This window comes from Amblyraja radiata, chromosome 4 (genome assembly GCF_010909765.2).
Source record: "Amblyraja radiata isolate CabotCenter1 chromosome 4, sAmbRad1.1.pri, whole genome shotgun sequence".
NCBI classification, from domain to species: Eukaryota; Metazoa; Chordata; class Chondrichthyes; order Rajiformes; family Rajidae; genus Amblyraja; species Amblyraja radiata.
In genome coordinates, this window is record NC_045959.1 from 50581466 (window position 1) to 50597969 (window position 16504).

General features: G+C 45.4%; 1 pseudogene; it reads left to right on the top strand.

The window, feature by feature from the left end:
- The first annotated feature begins 2026 nt into the window (after positions 1-2026).
- On the top strand, positions 2027-6757 carry LOC116972564 (annotated as a pseudogene).
- The last annotated feature ends 9747 nt before the right edge of the window (positions 6758-16504 follow it).

Sequence of the window (16504 nt, forward strand, 5' to 3'; positions counted from 1 at the left end):
CACTCATAGACAGGTACATGGATAGGACAGGTTTAGAGGGATATGGGCCAAATGCAGGCAAGTGGGACTATGTTGGTCAGTCTGGGCAAGTTGGACACACTGTATAACTCTATGATTCTATAAAGGAGATGAGGAAGAATTTCTTTAGTCAGAGGGTGGGGAATCTGTGGAATTCATTGCCACAGATGGTTGTGGAGGCCAAGTCATTGGGTATTTGTGAAGCGGAGATTGACAGGTTCTTGATTAGTAAAGGTATCCAGGGATATGGGGAGAAGGCAGGAGAATGGGGTTGAGAGGGAAATATAGATCAGCCATGAGTGAATGGCGGAGGAGACTCGATAGACTGAATGGCCTAATTCTGCTCGCATGACTTATGAAGGTAAATTCCATGGTTCTGCAAGTTCAGATTAAGCTCTGATGAAGGCTCCCAGACTTGAAACATTAACTCTTTCTCTTCCACAAGTGCTGCCTGACCTGCATTTATTCCAGCATCTGCAGGTTTTCTTTTATTTTAATTTTCGCTGAATTTATAGGAACAGGTTCTTTCCTTATCAGACTGCACCTGCATTAGGGACAGAATAAATGAATATCCACACTGAAAGATAAAATGCACTTGCGCTCGAGATTTGTAACATAGCAGTTATATTGTCTGCCCTTTATCAAATGACACTGATAATATTATAGCACCAATTTATATATTTTTTAACTGAATTATAAATGAAACACTGTAAATTTCATTAGTCGCATAGGAAACAATTTACTGAATATTACCCTGGCCATTTATTTGTAAGCATAGTGGGAAAATGTTTACTGTGAAGGATGTTATCAGGCATCATGAATCTTTTAAATACAAATATGTTGATTGCATTGCCAAGGTCATTGGTATCTGCAAATGATTACTAACTGCAAGGGTATCAATTAGGCATTCTGTTGTTCAACACAAAAGGCAATGTGATAATGTGTTTTGGACGCATACAAGTCTCTTAAGAATGGCAGTTTCACCAGAAATCAAATCACCGTCCCTAAATATTATCGAGGGGTACGCGGGGGTTAAAACAGTCTATCCTGCTGACATGACAAGCTCCTGAGATAGTCATATACAGCCTGGAAGCATGCCCTTCGGCCCAACTTGCCCATGCCGACCAGGATACCCATTCTAGGCTATTACCACCTGCCCGCATTTGGCCTCTAAACATATCCTCCCCGTGTACCTGACCAAATGTCTATTAAATGATAATTCAACCAACTGATTTACACACTGCCTCATTGTCTCTAGCAATGAAGTGTAAGACAACTGATCGATTGAAGATAGTACATACAACAGTACAGTGGAGGAATAGGTGCCACGGTGGCATAGCGGCAGAGTTGCTGCCTTACAGCGCCAGAGACCCAGCTTCAAACCTGACCATGGTGCTGTTTACAAACAGTGCCCGTGGTCAGGTTTGAACCCGGGTATGGAGTTTCTACGATTTCCCTGTAACTGCGTGGGTTTTCTCCAGTTGCTCCAGTTTCCTCCCACATTTTAAAGATGTACAGGTTTGTAGGTTAATTGGCTTCAGTAAAAATGTGTAAATTGTCCCCAGTGTGTAGGATATTGCTAGTGTATACAGTGTGATCGTTGGTCGGTGTAGACCCGGTGGGCCGAAGGGCTTGTTCTCATGCTGTATCTCTGAAGCCTAATGGCCCTTCAGCCCATAATGTCCCCAACATGATGCCAAGGCCAACTAGCTTCATCAGCCCGCACATGCTCCATATCTAGCCATTCCTTGCATATCCCTGTGCCTATCTAAAAGCCTCCTAAATGTCACAATTACATCTGCCTCCACCACCACCCCCAGCAGCGGGCACTAGGCATCTAACATCCCTTGTGTAAAAAAACTTGCCCCACACGTCATCTTTACATTTCCTCCTTTCACTTCAAAGCTATACCCTCTAGCCAGTGAGATTTTCACCCCGGGGAAAAAGTTCTGGCTTTGACGCAAACCGACAGAAGGCCATGTGCAGCAGGAAGTGCCCCATTGGCAAGATGGAAATCAAGCCGGCAATGGTGGCGGTGCTTACCCAGAAGGGCGTGCACCGCGGAAAGTGCCCCGGACACAGCTGGACGCAGGTGAGATAGTTAATACTCTCAGTGAGTTATTCCGGGCAGGGGGAGGAGATGGTGGTTCTGACTCATGAAAAATCTGCCTTACGCAAGGGTTCACGGGAACGTAACCCTTAAGTAAATTGGGGAGTGCCTGTACTCTCGTCCTTCCTGTAATAGGGTGACCAGAACTGCAGACAATAATCCAAATACTGCCTGAAGAGGTCATTGAGGCAGGTGCTATCATAACGTTTAAAAGACCAATGGACAATTACATGGATAGGATAGGTTTAGAGGGATATGAGCAAAATGCAGGCAAGTGGGACTAGTGTAGATGGGGCATGTTGGTCGGCATGGATGACTTGGGCTGAATGGCCTGTTACTATGCTGAGAGACTCTATGACTTTCTACTCTCATCCATCCTTCCACAGTGTTTTCCTGTACATATTTCCAATGACCTTCGATCTCATTCGTAGACAATTACCTGCGAGTTCTGTCTTGAAGCGCATTAGAGTTGCTTTATTGACCACTAGTGCTGGCAAATACTCGATGTGCCAGGCCTCCTTCCAGTCTGAAGGTTCCTCATCCATTTTCCGCTTTCTTTTAAATGCTCTCCTTAATCTGTAAAAATATTATCTTGACATTATAAATATAGCAGTAATCCCATGCTCGCATCCCAGATATCCAAACTTTCCATACTTTGAACCAATTTTGCCATATTCATCGAAGCATCCTTTAAAGATCCAGTGTAGTTAATCTTTCCTCAACGTCATTCCCTTGGGTCTATGGATCAACTTTACAGTCCTGATCTGTGCAGTTGCCAAGATATGAATATTCTTTTGAAATCAGAAGGCCAAAACTACCAGATGTGGTCTCACTGGGGCCAAATGTAAATTTGAAGTAGTCTCTTTAGATTCATGCACTAATCCCCCTGCCTTGCCTGCCAACATCCGTTTGCTCTTCCAGCAGCAGTGGTTGAAATATTGGACCAGAACCCAAAGGTCCATAGATGAGACGAAACTTGGGAGCATGGTAATGGAATTTAGTGAGATATAGAAGGCTGCCACAATTGCCAACAAAATGGTGCGCTACAATCTCATAGTCTTGGGCTTGCCTGAAACAAGATGGACACAGTCAGGGGAGATCAAATTGGTCAGCGGGCAGTCCATTACCTACATCGGACAGGAAGAGGAGGGAGTGAAGCATACAGAGGGAGTGGCCATCATGATGATGAAGGATGCTAGAAAGGCTCTAACAGCATGGGATTCCATCAGCTCTTGCCTCATCTCCGCAACCTTCAAAACCAACAACAAGAGAGTGAAAGCCCACATAATCCAATGTTATGCACCATCAATGATTCAGAGGATGTCAAGGGCAGGTTCTATGACAGCTTGAACCACCTAATTGGTAATATTGGAGGCAGAGACCTCATTATCCTGATGGGTGGCTGCAACGCTAAGGTTGGAGGCCAAAACGAGGGATATGAGGCAGTGTTGGGAAAGCATGGAGTGGGGAAAATGAATGGAAACGGCGAGATGTTTGCTGAGACCTGTGTTAAAAATAACCTAGTGATTGGGAGAAGTGTATTCCCTCATAAAACAGTCTACAAAACAACTTGGGTGTCATCAGATTGTGTCACAGAAAATCAAATTGTCCACATTTGTATCTGTAAAAAGTTCAGAAGGTCCATGGAAGATGTCAGAACAAGAAGAGGAGCAGACGCAGCTTCAGACCGCCAGCTTCAGACCGCCACGTAGGGCAATTCAAGCTAAGGCTGAAGTGACACCACCAGGCCAAAAACCAAATAGCTAAATACCAAATTGAATACCTCAGTAGTGCTCAAGTGGTGAAGTTCAAGGATACCCTCTCAAGGGTAAACACAGAGCTAAAGCGGAGGAGGAAGGAAGGATGGACAATAAATGAGGAGCGGGAACACCTAAAAGCTGCTTGGATCTCAACCTGTGAGGAGGCACTAGAGAGAAGGACCCAAAAGCACAAAGAGTGGATAACACCAGAAACCCTCAACACAATCCAACAGAGGAGAAAGTTAAAGGAGAAAGTGCACAACTCAAGAACAAGAGCTGAATAGGCTTTAGCCCAAAAGGAGTACAACAGGTGCCACAAAGAAGTGCGAAAGAATATCATGAGGGACAAGAGAACACAGGTGGAGAGGCTAGCGAAAGAGGCAGTAATTGCAGCGACACAAAGGAACATGAGGCAGTTATTTACCATCATAAGGAAATTGTCCGGGACATATCTGCATAGTAATAAACCAATTACAGACAAGAACGGTCAAATGCTTTCAACCCAGGAGGCGCAGCTCGACAGATGGGTAGAACATTTCGAAGAAGTCCTAAACAGGCCACCACCGGCTGTAACAGACACACATTCCCAAAGCCAGGAAACCACTACAAATTAAATGTGACAGACCAACAAAATCAGAAATAAAGGCTGCAATCAAGCAACAGAAAACTGGCAAGGCTGCTGGCCCTGACAATATTCCATCTGAAGCCCTGAAAGTAGATATCGACTATGGCTTCTTTGGGATAATTTGGGAAGAGGAAAAGACACCCACAGAATGGGCAGAGGGATAAATAAAAGGTGATCTAAGAAAATGTGACAACTACCGAGGGATCACCCTACTTTCTGTACCCAGTAAAATTCTCAACCGGGTCATCCTCTACCGTCTTCAGGAAGCTGTAGACAAGAGGCTACGGGACCAGCAAGCAGAATTCAGGAACGATCACTCATGCACAGACCACATAGCAACATTACACATCATCATTGAGCAGCCTATTGAATGGAACACGTCCGGATACATCGACTTTGAGAAAGCGTTTGACAGCTTAGACAGGACAACACTATGGTGCCTAATGGACCACTATGGTATTCCCACCAAGATCATAAACTTAATCAAGAACACGTATGATGGAACCTCATGCAAAGTTATGCATGCGGGCCAGCTCTCTCAGAGCTTTAGTGTCAGGACGGGCGTTAAGCAGGGGTGTCTATTGTCACCATTCCTGTTCCTCCTGGCAATTGACTGGATCATGATGGAAACAACTGAAGGGGAAAAAAATGGAATTCAGTGGACAATGTGGGAGCAGCTAGATGATCTTGACTTTGCAGATGACATAGCTCTCTTTTCACACACACAGATACAAATGCAGGAGAAGATGGACAGACTCTCACAAGCTGCAACAAAACTTGGTCTTACACACAATACAGCAAAGGCACAGGTTATGAGGATCCACTCCAAAACCGATAACCCTATCCTTATGCACAGCACTGCTCTAGAGGAGGTAGAAACATTCACAGACCTAGGCAGTGTTGTGGACATTGGGGCAGACATAAAAAGTAGAATCAATAAAGCTAGGGGGATGTTTAACATGCTCAGGAAGATCTGGAGCTCAAAACACATCTTAATCAACACCAAAATACACATCTTTAACTCAAATGTGAAACAGGTGATGCTGAATGGATCAGGGACATGGAAAACAATAAAACACACTACAAACAGACTGCAAACATTCATTAACACCTGCCTTAGGAGAGTACTTAACATCTGGTGGAGAGACAAAGAAGAAGAAGAGGGTGATGCCATCCGGTTCGACATCTGTAGGTGCCCGCCCTGAAAAGGCCGCATCCTCTGGGTTGGCGCCAAGCTGCGGCACTGTTGCTGTCTCTGTTTGTTGTCGCTCGCCTGACTGAGGTCAGTTGACAGGGCTCACCACGGGGATGTCGACAACATGAGCCCCGTCTACTCCGCCATTCAATGATGACTGATCTATTTTTCCCTCTCAACCCCATTCTCCTGTCTTCTCACCGTAACCTTTAGCCTTAGCTCTTTTTGAGGGAGCATGCATATGGATAGAACAAATGGCCTCTATTTGCATGGAGAAAAGATCTGAACATAGAACATAGAACAGTACAGCACAAGAACAGGCCCTTCGACCCACAATGTCTGTGCTGGGTATTATACCAGAATATTTCCTGCACAAACCATCTATGCATGCTTCTAAGATAGTGCATAGACAGACCCAGTTTTGTTCACACAAGTCCATAAATAGTTTCAACATATATGTCCAACTCAAGGATGCAAAGTTCTTGAGTAATTCAGCAGGTCAGGCAGCATCTCCAGACAACATAAATAGGTGACGTTTCGGAGACCCAAAACATCACCTTTCCATGTTCTCCAGAGATGCTGTCTGACCTGCTGTTGTTCCAGCACTTGTGTCATTTGGTGTATTAACCAGCATCTGCAGTTCTTTTTTTCCATGTCTATCCAGGTGTCTGAAAAATGGCATTAAAGGATAATATTTTAAATATGACTGATTACGGTTTGCAACTCATTCTTCAACAAGAACCTTGAGCCAGTTTGCATGGCTGAATATTGTAAAATAAATATTTTAGTGTTTCAATAATACTTGTCATCAGCACTTTGTTATGGGTCCATATCACTTTATTTAAGTGTTCCAAATATTACATTGCATTACTCTGCTAATTCAAAGCTATTGTATAGTCATTTGTTTCAGCCAGTCTAGGACTAATCTGCAAAGATAATTACTGCAAATTGGAACTGGAAGGTGATGTGGGTCAACCGCCATATAGTCAGCGGATTCCTGAGCATGTCTTTTCCGTTAAATCCAGGACGCGGCTTCTAATGATGCATAGTTTTCCAGTATTCCATATATGTTATTAATATTTTAGTTTAGAGGTACAGCGTGGAAACAGGCCCTTTGGCCCACCGAGTCCGCATCAACCAGCGATCCCCGCACATTAACACTATCCTACACACACTAGGGACAATTTACACTTATACCAAGCCAATTTACCGACATACTTGTACGCCTTTGGAGTGTGGAAGGAAAGCGGAGATCTCAGAGAAAACCCACGGGGTCACAGGGAGCATGTACAAACTCCGTAAAGACAGCCCCCGTAGCCGGGATCGAACCCGGGTCTCCATTGCTGTAAGGGCTGTAAGGCAACAAATCTACCGCTGCGCCACAGTGCCGCCATGAATAGAGGAAAAAAACTGAACATAGAGCATAGAACAGTACAAGAACAGGCCCTTCGGCCCACAATTACTGTGCTGGACATTATACTAGAATATTTCCTGCACAAACCATTCCTGAGGTACCTTCCCATCACAGTCTTAAGATCATTGTGAAATATCGGAAGGGAGAAATGGATTAAAGATATTTATCGATTTTCACAGCAATTGTGATACAAATACGTCTTCAAACTCTGGATTTGCTCTCCTACACTAACCCGTGTGGGTGAAATGGTATGTGGTGTCATGAAGCAATTATTCAAGCTAAGTAAATAGCGGAAACACTACCAGCTCTGCAATTACAGATTGGATATTAAAGAGATGATAGCAGCAGGTTTAATTGAGAATACAGTGGAACTATCAAATACATGTCTTAGTCATTGTTAATTCACCACAAAGTCAATTAACTAGCCACAATGTGGGAAGCCATCAAGTTAACCAAAGCCAAGTCCCTGCAGAGATGGAGAGAAAAATGAAAGGTAGAAAACCTCGGCAGTTTCTAATAGCTTGGTAACAAGGTGGTCGAATTACTGGACTCACATCTGGAGACCTAGGCTAACAAACTGAAGGCAAGAGTTCAAATCCCACTTGGGTGGCACAGTGGCACAGCGGTAGAGTTGCTTCTTACAGCACCAGAGACCCGAGTTTGATCCTGACTACGGGTACTGTCTGTATGAAGTTTGTACATTCTCCCTGTGACCGTGTGGGTTTTCACCAGGTGCTCCGGTTTCCACCCATACTCCAAAGACGTGCAGGTTTGTAGGTTAATTAGCTTATGTAGATTGTCCCTAGAGTGTAGGAAAGAACTAGTATACGGGGTGATCGCTGGTCGGTGGGGATTCGATGGTTTGAAGGGCCTGTTTCTACGCTGTATCTCTAAACTAATCTAAAAAGTGCCACCCTGAGATGTTCATGTTTTGATTCATTTCTTTTTGAATCAACCTAAACCACAGGAACCACCTGAAGTAAAAACTAAAATTTCACTTCATGTGATTAAACAAATATGTGAACACAGAAAAATATCTGTGAAGCTTGGTTTTGGTTCTTGTCATTAAGAGTCCATCTGTTTCCCTAATCTCTTTCACCACTGTAAAGTGGAGATTGACAGGTTCTTGATTGGTAAGGTTGTTAAAGGTAACTGGAAGAGGCAGGAGAATGGGGTAGAGAGGGAAAGATAAATCGGCCATGATTGAATGGCGGAATACACTCGATGGGCCGAATGGCCTAATTCTGCTCCTATGACATGAACTTATGAACTTAAACATAGGCAAGGTGGGACATGAAGATGGAGCATCTTGGTCAGCATGGGCAAGTTGGGCCGAATGGCCTGTTTCCATGCTGTATGACTCTACGACTCCATATCATCTCTCAACCTTCGTCACTGCAGAGCAAACAGCTTGCCCAATCATATATATCAAGTGGCTTCATATAAATTGTAACAACATGTCTGTAATCTGAATTTGCATTATTTTTCAGAACATTCACCACAAAAATTCAATTGCACAAATTCACGGGTTGTGTCGAACAAAACTATCAGCCAAGCCAACAGTTTATCTCGACTATCTAGACGTTCTGATGCTTCCATTAACAAGTAAGTGCAATACAAGGCCGCCTTGATCAATCTAAATGGCTCATCAAGTGTTCTAAATTATTTACCATTAATTTGTTTGTTATGGCCAGAATCTATCCCCACTATATAAGATGGCATCTCAGTTTCTCATGATCAGAAATTATCAATGATTATACCTACACAATTTACAATGTTCCGGTGATTAGCTTTCTCTTATTGAGCTATATCTATCAAAGCACAAAAACAAGATGACTTTGTTTAGTTTAGTTTAGTTTAAAAGATACAGCATAGAAACAGGCCCTTCAGCCCACCCTGACCATCGATCACCCACTTACATTAGTTCTGTGTTATCCCTCTCCCTCACCCTACCAAACAGAAGGCAATTTACTGAGGGCAATTTATATAGAAAAAGGATGTGGGAGGAAACCAGAGCACCCGGAGGAATCGCACGCAGTCCCACAGGGGGAACGTGCAAACTCCACACAAACAGCATCCGATCTCAGGATTGAACTTGGGGAACTGGCCCTGTGAGGCAGTGGTTCTACCAGCTGTGTCACTGTGTTGACTTTAAGTCTTAAGCTTTAGTCTCGGGTAATATGACAATGCCACTCCAGCTGTGCACCATTTCCACAGCAGTTCCTTCTATTATCTAGACATCCCTCCTTTTTTTGCCTGGGCATTCAGTCATTCATTTCTCCAAGCTACGGGTCTAGTAGATTTTTTCACTTATTCTGTCGGAGTGCATCACAACTTGGTTTGGAAACAGCTCTGCCCAAGCCAGCAAAATATTGCAGAGTTTTGTATATATAGCCCAGTCTATCACACAGCCAGGCTCCCCACCATAGACCTAATCTACACTTCATTCTACTTCAAGAAAGCAGTCATCATAATAAAGGACCTTTCCCACCCTGGTCGTTCCTACATCTCCACACTTTCACCAGGCAGAAGATACAGAAGCTTGAAACCATGTACCAGCAAACTCAGAACAGCCAGTCTGAAGAAGGATTCTGAACGGTAATGTTACCGATCCATGTTCTTGAGAGATTCTGCTTGTCCTGCTGTGCTACTCCAGCACTTTGTGTTTAGTTTAGTTTAAATTAGAGATACAGCGCGAAAACAGGCCCTTCTGCCCACCAGGTTTGCGCCGACCAGCAATCCCCGCACACTAACATTATCCTATACACACTATGGACAATTTACAATTATACCAAGCCATTAGCCTACAAACCTGTACGTCTTTAGAGTGAGTGAGGGTACCAGAGCACCCGGACAAAACCCACACAGGTCACGGGGAGAATGTGTAAACTCCGTACAGACAAACACCTGTAGTCAGGATCAAACACGGGTCTCTGGCAGTGAAAGGCAGCAACTCTACCGGTTGACCATGGTGCTGCCCATGTCTTTTTTAGTTTAATCTACAATTGGAGAGGGAGAAGAGTAGATCAGAGGTGTCAGTGTTGCAGTTGAATAAAGGGGACTATGGGGCCATGAGGGAGGAGCTGGCCAAAGTTTTTTTTTTCATGTTTATTTCATTAGAAGCAATTGTACAAGAATAAAGCAATCGGCATAACAATTATACAATTTTCGTACAACTTCATTTTTAACATTTTATAAATTGATACATAAATCGGGAAAAAAGGTAAAAAGGAAGGAATGATGAAAAAGAAGAAAAGTACAAAAAAGAGAGAAGAAAAGACCCCTGGACGGCCAAAGAAGTGCGAGAAGAAAAAAACCGGAGATATGTCCCACTATCCTTCCCTTCCACCCCGTGTTCAACCATTCTATTGTTGAAGAAATTCAGTGAAAGACCATGTTTTGGAGAATTGGTCTGAATTATCAGCCAAAACAAGCCTAATATTAGTTATTAGTTTTGTATCTGATTCCAGTTTAATTTTAAGTGTTTTAGGGATGATATCGAATATTCCCATCCAGAAATTTAGTATTTTTATACAGGATGCGAAGGAATGTGTTAAGGTAGCTTCTTGGAGGTGACATTTATCACAGATAGGGGAGACAGTGAATTGAATTGAATTGAATTGAATTGAATTCCTTTATTGTCATTCAGACCTTACGGTCTGAACGAAATTTCGTGCCTGCAGTCATACATACAATCATACAATAATAAACAACAATAAACACAAATTAACATCCACCACAGTGTATCCTCCAAGCACCTCCTCACTGTGGTGGAGGCAAAAAATCTTAGGGTTACTGTCTCTTCCCTCCTCTTCTCCCTCTGCGCTGAGGCGATTCCCCACCGGGCGATGGCACAACAGTCCCGCGGCTCACCGAACCCCGCAAACGGGCCGGCTCAAACACCCGGGGTGGTCGAAGCTGCCGCCCTCCAGTCCAGCGTACGCAGCCGCTGGCCCGCGGCTGAACCCAGGACTCAGGTCATAGCCGCCAGAACGCCGTCCCAGCCACCCGAGCACTGTTCCAGCCCCGAGCCGGATCGCCCTCACGTGAGTGCCGTTCCTCCCTCGAGCTGTGCCGCTCCGACGGGAGTGCCGTTCCACCTCGGGCTGGGCCGCTCCAACGGGAGTGCCATTCCACCCTCGAGCTCGGCCGCTCCGATGGGAGCGCCATTCCACCCTCGGGATGGGCCGCTCCGACGGGAGCGTCACAGCCCCTCATGGGAGAGTCTCAGCCCCTCGCCAGGCCGCCCTCACGGGAGCATCACAGCCCCTCACGGGAGCGCCGTTCCAGCCCCGAGCTGGGCCGCCCTCACGGGAGCAAGCCCAGGGTGAGTCCTGACTGGCTGCCTCCGGAGTCTCGAGGTCGCCAGCTCCGCCATTAGGCCTCAGCGGGAAGATCTTATTCAATTTAACTTTGAATAGTATAACCTATGCAATATTTTAAATTGTATCAGGCAATGCCTGACATTTAAAGAACAGTAATGTATGTATAGTAGGCTTTCCTCCCATATATCTTTTGAAATAGATAAACCCAACTCGTCTTCCCATGCTCGCCTATACATCTCAGAAGGTGGGGTATCAACATTTAAGAGAGTATTATAAATGTAAGATATCAACTTACTTGTATCGGCATGTCTATTCAGACAATCGTCTAATATATCTGGACCCATAAAAGGACAGTCTTGTGTGTATGTTTTCACATAATCTTGGATTTGAAGGTATCTAAAAAGATTGTTTGCTTTCAAATGATATTTCTCCTGTAGTTCTTGAAAAGAGCTGGCCAAAGTTGACTGGAAAGATACACCAGCAGGGATGACAGTGGAACAAAAATGGCAGGTGTTTCTAGGAATAATACTGAAGGTGCAGGATCTGTTCATTCCTAGGAGGAAGAAAGATTCCAAGGGGAGAAAGGGACGACCATGGCTGACAAGGGACGTCAGGGACAGTATAAAAATTAAAGCGAAGAAGTACAACGTAGCAAAGATGAACGGGAAGCAAGAGGATTGGGTAATGTTTAAAGAACAACAGAAGATAACCAAAAAGACAATACGGGAAGAAAAGATGAGGTACGAGGGTAAGCTAGCCAAGAATATAAAGCAGGATAGTAAAAGCTTCTTTAGGTATGTAAAGAGGAAAAAATTAGTTAAGACCAAAGTTGGACCCTTGAAGATCGAAAAAGGTGAATTTATTATGGGGAACAAGGAAATGGCAGATGAGTTGAACAGGTACTTTGGATCTGCCTTCACTAAGGAGGACACAAACAATCTTCCAGATATAGTAGTGGCCAGAGGATCTGGGGTGACAGAGGAACTGAACGAAATCCACATTAGGCAGGAAATGGTGTTGGATAGACTGATGGGATTGAAGGCTGATGAATCCCCAGGGCCTGATGGTCTGCATCCCAGGGTACTTAAGGAAGTGGCTCGGGAAATCGTGGATGCATTGGTGATAATATTCCAATGTTCTATAGACTCAGGATCAGTTCCTGTGGATTAGAGGGTAGTTAATGTTATCCCACTTTTTAAGAAAGGCGGGAGAGAGAAAACAGGGAATTATAAGCCAGTTAGCCTGACATCGGTGGTGGTGGAGAAGACGCTGGAGTCAATTATAAAAGATGAGATAGCTGAACATTTGGATAGCAGTAACAGGATCGGTCCAAGTCAGCATGGATTTACGAAGGGGAAATCATGCTTGACTAATCTTCTGGAATTTTTTGAAGATGTAACTAGGAAAATGGACAAGGGAGAGCCAGTGGATGTAGTGTACCTGGACTTTCAGAAAGCATTTGATGAGGTCCCACATAGGAGATTAATGGCTCCCATAGCCGGCGGGGTTCTTGCCCTCTGTGTCGAGGCGTTCAGCTCCTGCATCAGGGGGTTGTCGAGCCTCGCGTCGGGGCTGGTCGAACCTTCTGCGACGTTGGAGCTCCCGGCAAGCCTCTCCAGAGAATGCGAGCCCTTGATGGTAAGTCCGCGGTGATCGCGGTGGGAGCGATCCCAGGCAAGGGATCTGCTCCGATGTTAAGTCTGCGCCCTACGGTGGGGCTCACGACAGTCCGAGGAGGCTTCCAGCTCCAGCGTTGGTAGGCCGCAGAGCCCGGAGAATGTGATCCGAAAAATGATCACATCTCCGGGAAGGGAGGAACTTGAAGAAAAAAAAGTTTCCCATGACCCCCCCTCACATAAAACAGACAGAAGAACATTAAAACAAACTTTAAACAAACGCTAAAAATAACAAAAGGTATCATCACCCTCTTTGAATGGGGGCTGCCATCACCCTCCCCCGGCGCCCCCATTCAAAGTAAATTTGCAGATGACACAAAGCTGGGTGGCAGTGTGAACTGTGAGGAGGATGCTATGAGAATGCAGGGTGACTTGGACAGGTTGGGGGAGTGGGCAGATGCATGGCAGATGAAGTTTAATGCAGATAAATGTGAGGTTATCACTTTGGTAGCAAAAACAGGAAGGCAGATTACTATCTAAATGGCGTCAAGTTGGGAAAAGGGGAAGTACAACGGGATCTGGGGATCCTTGTACATCAGTCTATGAAAGTAAGCATGCAGGTACAGCAGGCAGTGAAGAAAGCGAATGGCATGTTGGCCTTTATAACAAGAGGAATCGAATATAGAAGCAAAGAGGTCCTTCTGCAGTTGTACAGAGCCCTAGTGAGACCACACCTGGAGTATTGTGTGAAGTTTTAGTCCCCTAATTTGAGGAAGGACATTCTTGCTATTGAGGGAGTGCAGCATAGGTTTACAATGTTAATTCCGGGATGGCGGGACTGTCATATGCTGAGAGAATGGAACAGCTAGGCTTGTACACTCTGGAGTTTAGAAGGATGAGAGGGAATCTCATTGAAACATATAAGATTGTTAAGGGCTTGGACACACTAGAGGCAGAAAACATGTTCCCGATGTTGGGGTAGTCCAGAACCCGGGGCCACAGTTTAAGAATAAGGAGTAAGCCATTTAGAACGGAGACGAGGAAACACCTCAGAGGGCGGTGGAGGCTGGTTCTCTTGATGCTTTCAAGAGAGAGCTAGATAGGGCTCTTAAAAATAGAGGTGTCAGGGGATATGGGGAGAAGGTAGGAACGGTGTACTGATTGGGGATGATCAGCCATGATCACATTGAATGGCGGTGCTGGCTCGAAAGGCCGAATGGCCTACTCCTGCACCTATTGTCTATTGTCTATTGAGAGGGCCTGTTCATCTGGTCGTCCATAGCGGCGATGACGGAGGGTTCATGGCCCCGACCACAGATGAACAAAGGAGAAGGACAACTTTGTTGCCTTCCACCAGAGTGAGGATTGCTGTGGTGGATATTTCTGTTAAATTCTATTGTGTATTGTGTGTTCTTTTTAAGTGTATCGCTGCTGGCAAATTCATTTCACTGTACCTTCTGGTGCATGTGATAAATAAATTGACTTTGACTTTGACTTTGAGATAGTTGTGAACTGTGAAGCTGGTTTTGCTGACTTTTATTGGAGGAAGAGGGAGTAAAGGAGGGAGGGGGGAAGAAAACTGGTGCAAGGTCAGCCAAGGATCAAGGGAAAGGAGTGGGGAGGGGGGGGGGGGAGTAAGGGGGAGGGGGGGGTGTGTTGGGGCAGGGGAGGGGGAGGGGGAAGGGAGGTGTTTGCAGAAGTTCCCTAAAGTTGGAGAATTCAATGTTCATACCATTGGGTTGTAAGCTACCCATGTGAAATATGAGGTGCTGTTCCTCCAGCTTGCACATGGCCTCACACTGACAAGTTCACCAAGTTTGTTAAACTCTGGTAAGTTTGGTAAGTTGTGCAGGATTTACACAGTGAATGACAGTGCCCTGGGGCGTTTTGTGGACCAGAGCGACCCAGGAGGTGAAAGTGCATAATTGTCCCTAGTATGTAACATAGTGCTAGTGCATGGGGTGATTGTTGGTCGGTGTAGATCATTGGGCCAAAGAGCCTGTTTCCACTATATCTCTAAAGTCTAAAGTCTGAAGTCTGAAATCTGAAGTCTGAAGTCTATCTTATCCTTGTACTTGTCCAAATGTGTTTAAACATTGTGATCATAACTGCCTCAACTACCTTCTCTGACAGCCCGTTCCATATAGCTACCACCCTTTGCATAAAGCAGGAACCCCTCAGTTTCCTATTGCATCTTTCCCTCCTCATTTTAAACCTATGTGCTCAGATTCTTGTTTCCACTACTGTCGGGATAAAGATTGGTCATTCACCCCATCTCTTCCCCTCATAATCTTATAGTTGATCTTCCCAGATTTGTATCCATGCTACAGACTGTACAACTTCACTCTCATTAGGAAAAAACGGGGTTACGTGTGGTAGCTTAACCAGAAAGCTAGAGTCATATTACAGCACAGAAATGGGCCCTGCAGCTCATCAAATTAATACCAACCTCTTTGCCCATCTCCACTGAACCCATTTCCCACATCCGTACTACCTACAGTTTGTTTTTTGCATCTGCGGAGAAGGTGGCTAGAAAGTTTTTTTACATTCTGTGTTTAGATTCATTTAGTTTAGCGAGGAAACAGACCCTTCGGCCCACCGAGTCTGCGCCCTGTACACTTACACCATCCTACACATACCAGGGACAATTTACGATGATGCCAAACTGTCCCGGGGAGCCACGCGGGCCCCATCTACCCACTGAGCCACTGTGGCGCTGAAAACCAGAGCGATGATTGACGACCGGAATGTGCCCTGGTAGGCCCGACTCGCCCCGCAGGTCTTCCAGGGAACCGTGGAGTAGCTGAGCGGCGAGGCCTACCTGGGTTGAAGGAGCCTCAGCAGCGATGGGAGCCTCGGCGGCAGCTTGAGCCTCAACGGCAAAGGGGGCCTTGGCGGTGATCGGGCCTCAGAGGCTGCAGGAGCCTTGGCGGCAGCGGGAACTTCGGTGGCGGTGGAACATGAGAGGGGACGGTGGGGAAGACAATGGGGACCCAGCTTGGGAGGACTGCCGTGGAGAACAATGGAGGACCCGGCTTGGGGAACCACCCTGAGGGACGGTGCGAGAACAAATGGGGACCCAGTGTGGGGGATGATGGTCGCACTCTAGTTTGGAATCCTCTGTCCAGGGGATAAGTCTGCGTTCGCTTGTTTGTTTGTTTATTCATTCTGGTGAAGGCGCTGAGCACACGACAGCCAGACAACCGTCACTTGTCTTTTTCTTTTTGTTTACACTTTTAATTTCAAGTTTACGTGTACCTCATGTGTTGTGATTGTTGGCAGATCAACTTCCCTCCGGGGATGAATAAAGTTTTATCGTATCGTATTGTAACTATTTAACTTACAAACCTGTACGTTTTTGGAGTGTGGGAGGAAACCGGAGATCCCGGAGAAAACCCACGCAGGTCACGGGGAGAACGTTAAAAACTCCATACAGACAAC